Source organism: Dipteris shenzhenensis, chromosome 15 (assembly GCF_047967505.1).
Source record: "Dipteris shenzhenensis isolate YYH24624 ecotype China chromosome 15, Dip_SZ_1.0, whole genome shotgun sequence".
Classification (NCBI taxonomy): Eukaryota; Viridiplantae; Streptophyta; class Polypodiopsida; order Gleicheniales; family Dipteridaceae; genus Dipteris; species Dipteris shenzhenensis.
Window position 1 is genome coordinate 55,967,359 of NC_141610.1, and position 4,225 is coordinate 55,971,583.

The 4,225-nt window shown below is 52.4% G+C and overlaps 1 pseudogene; it reads right to left on the bottom strand.

The window, feature by feature from the left end:
* The window catches only part of LOC147894021 (uncharacterized), a 7,972-nt pseudogene extending 4,883 nt beyond the window's left edge, over positions 1-3,089 (bottom strand).
* Positions 3,090-4,225: the final 1,136 nt, after the last annotated feature.

Genomic DNA, 4,225 nt, shown 5'->3' on the forward strand with positions numbered 1-4,225 from the left:
TTGTGATGAAGCCTCCTGTGAGATCTGGAGGCAGTGTCGGTGGTAGAAGTCGAGCTTCACAAGAAGCTCAGAGTGAAGAAACCATGTCCGCTAGGTGTGGAGCTGGAGCAGATCTGCTCGAATGAGCCAGTTGACCTCCTGGTCAGTGGGGGAGAGGGGAGCTGGTGGGTCGTCGAGGCTGTATTGAAAAGGAGGCAACCGATCTAAGTCGAGGCCTAGTCGGGTGAACCAACTAGAAAGACGACTATACTAGCATCGCTGGTCCCCATCAACAGATAAGGCCATAGAGGAGGATAGGGCTAGCCAAGGTAGGCGGAGGCGACCATAAGTGGAGGAGCCGAAATCCCTGACTCTGTGGAGATGGGTGATAGCCTGAAAAGCCACATCAAGCTGTAGGGGTGAGGCACCGAACTCTGTGAGAATGATCTAGTGTGGTACTGATGGTTTGATGTGGATCATCCGAGCAAACATCAGTATCTGTAGGCACTCTCGACTCGAGCCCACTCTGTGTCTAAAAGGTCGACTCCCCACCAAGGGCTACCGTACATGCCTGCTGGGCGAACCAAAGAATCAAAAAGGAGAGACTTGGTCCACGGGTCCTAGAAGTGGGAGTGGTAACACTATCGCTCCAGCTTGGTAAGAGCGGCATATCCCCGATTGATGATCCTGGCCTGCATGGCCGGGTGCATCATGAAGATCGAGCCTGAGAAGACAACGCCCAAGTATGTGTAAAAGTCAACTATCTCAACAAGGTCACTGACGAAGAGGAACTGCTCTCGGTGCATAGCGGGCCTGGAAGTGTTGAAGATCATCACCTTGGTTTTCCCAAGGTTTACCTTCAAGTCATGTGTATCACAGAAGACCTGAAGTCCATCTAGGTGTCGCTGAAGACCAGTAGCAGAAGAGGATAGTAGTACTACATCATTTGTAGGAGAATCTGGATGACAGCCTCCGCAAGAGAGCAGCCTGCACCTCTGAGTGTCCTGATGGTGGTCTCGAGCTCGTCGATATAGAGGCCAAATAGAGTCGGTGACAAGGGAGATCCTTGTTTGACTCCGATAGTGCTCATGATCTCTGGGGTCCAGCTGCCCGTCACCCGCTCATAGAGAGCTACTACTGCCCAGATAATCACCGAGTCGTAGCCTAACTCCTGCAGGCGTCTAATGAGTCGCGGGCGTAGGGAACGTTGTCGAATGCCTTGCAAAAATCCACAAAGCAACAATATACTCTCTGTCTCCTGTGTCTGGCCTCCTCAATGATCCCTCTAAGTGTAAAAATGTGATCGTAAGTCGAGTGATCCACCCTGAAGCCGGCCTGTTTGGATGCCCTGAGCCCCTGTACCTCTGTGCGAGCACTGACCTCGCCATCTAACACTGATGCATAGATCTTGGACATAACATGTCCAATCATGATGGTCCTGTAATTCCCTGGATCCATGGGATCTCCTGCTTTGTGGATGGGTGTGATAGTGTTCAGGGTCCAGGCTCTGGGGAACCCATGGCAGACAGCTTCATTGAACAATGTTGCCAGGATGGGGGCTAGAGTTTTGATGCCATAGGCAACAAACTCTGTGCATAGGCCCTCATGATCCTTAGCTCAGCCGTTGTGAAGCTTATGTGCTGCGTGGGTGACTCCCTGGGTTGTGAAGAGGATACAAGAAGTGGGACGGGGGGTGGCTGAGAGGTCGGGAGCAAGCTGATCAGGGATATCATAGAGTGTACGTGCGTAGGAGTGCTAGAGGAAAGTGTCTGTGAGGGGGAAGGGGGATCGGCATTCTAGGAATTTCCTCCAAAAATCCTTGGAGTTGCTACTAAATAGAATGTTCAGTAGCGTATCCTCATTCTGGCACAGGAAGGCTAGCTTCTTGCGACGGACTAGTCGATGATAATCCCTAGTGAGACGTGGGTTGGCCCTAGCATTTCGCTGGGTCATGAGTCGGAGTTTGCGGTATAATGCTTTACACTCATCATCATACCAGCTATTGCAAGGGGTGGAGCCAGCGGGTGGAGGGCAGGTGGACGGAGTAGTGGAAAGAAAAATGTGGCGGGCTGCATTGTGAAGGGAGTGGGTGATAAGGGTGGCTCGGTGATCTAGAGAGGGTATGGTGTCTATGTGTCTGAGGAGGGAGGCTAGGTGGGCTGAGTAATCAGGTGAGAGGTTATGATCAAAGTGTATATCATGATAGGTAGTGTAGTGTAGGGTGTGGCTGGGAGGGGCTCGGGGTGCAAGGATATGAAAGAACAGGTAAGTGTGATCGGCTCCTGGAGGTAAGGGTGCAATGCGGAAGTCAGTGATTTGTGGGGCTAAAGCAGGAGATCCCAAAATGTAGAAGACGACAGTGGCTCCTCCGCCATGTGGGAAACATGTGAAACTAGAGGAGGTAGGCCACTGGTCTAGTCCATTGTAGATGACCAGATCATGTATACGTCCAAGGTCCAAAAGAGCCTGCCCATACCCAGTAATGAGAGCGCGACTGTCAGCCGAGGAGCAAGGGAAGCCCGAGTCCTCTATGTCCATCTCAAGTAATAGGACTGGATGTGAGTGGAAGACTAGGAGTGATGCCTAATGTGCACCTGTCCTTGCATTGAAATCCCCAACTAGGAGGACCTCTCCACGTCTGGAGAACTCCACAATGTCTGAGTAGAGATCTAGATAGGGGGATACCCCCGTATCCTCACGAAGCATCCGTGCAAAATGTGACATCTCAGGAGGAAAGTAGCAGACTACAATAAAGAGGTCGCGTGTGGAGGGGCGTCAAAATCAGAGCCATAGGTAATGGCATGGACATCTTGTCTAACCACGGATATCAAGCTCGTGAGCACTGAACGAAGGAGTACTGCAACTCTACCTGACCCTCGGACCCCCCCAGTATATCTGGTCTCCTCATGGAATACTGACTCCCAGGTATAGCCACTGACTAAGGGGAGAGGGTGCTTGGGGCTCTGATGTGTCTTTGTATAGAAAACGATGTCGTGTCCAGTGTATGACTCTGAGAAGTTCCCAGGGTCAGACCATAGGGTACCATTACAGTTCCATATGGTGCATGCCAACAAGGGTACTCTGTGCTGAGTCTGAATCTCATAGACCATGTCTCCCTATTTGGGGGGGGAGTCTACTACCGTGTCTGGAGTACCTGGTGGGGCTCGACCGCGGGGGCCAACTAATAAGTGGCCATCTCGGACAACAGCCCACTTCCCCTGCTGACGGGCTACATCTCGCTGCTGAAGTAGGGTGCACCACTCTTCCACTTGCATAGTTGTGAGATCCTCATCCATGAAGATAGTAGGGTGGTCCCGTAGTGTAGCACGCTGCCTGAGTGCTGCAAGTTGAGCCTGAGTATCCCTGAATCGGATGATGAGTGGCTGTGGGCGCATGGGATCCCGTCCTGTGCACCATGCATGCTCGATCCCATGCTCGACGAGGCCGAGGGTAGAGGTCACGAAAGCAATCGCGTCCGCTAAGGGGGTGAGTGAATCTGTGCGGGGAATACCTCGTACTCAGATGTTGAGAGACTTACTGGCCCTCTGTTCTTGCTCGGTGATGGTGGCTGAGACTGCTACTTTGGGTGCCCGTCTCGCATTCACCCATCTAGTAGTCTCCGCAATAGCAGTCTGGATGGTAGCGATCCGCGCTCCTCCTCCTCTGGTGTAATGCGCGGGGCCATTGTGACTGTAGCAGTGAGAGACAACCTCTTGATGGAGGTGAGTAATCTCCTAGCGCATGCTTTGAATAAGCTGATCTTGTGCTACGATATAGTCCCGTAGTCGATGTAGCTCCGTAAAAATGTAATCTATCATCTCAGGTGGGACTCGAGAGGGTGCGAACTGGGACATGGCGTATGGCTGAGGGGGCGTGGGCGATAGGCTGGCTATATATGGCAGAGGAGTCGAGAAAGGCTACCGGGTGAGGGAAGGGGGGACATAAGAGTGGTGGAGACAGAAGGGAGCTGTGTGGGGGGTGAGGAACTGCGACCCTATCCCGTGGGGGGTAGGCTGAGTGGTACACTGGTGGGGGAGGCAGTGGTCAGAGTAGAGATGATGGCTGTGGGAGAAAGAACTGCATTGGTGCCCATGGAACCCGATGTTTTCAGGGCTGGTTGGATGTTAATTGCTAATCCACTCCTGGAGATGTGCTTTGTGATCTCTCCCACAATTGGCTTCGGAGACTGTTTGGGTTTGTGGGCCATTGTAGGACTTGTTCAGGTGCACGATTTCCTGCAGAGGCA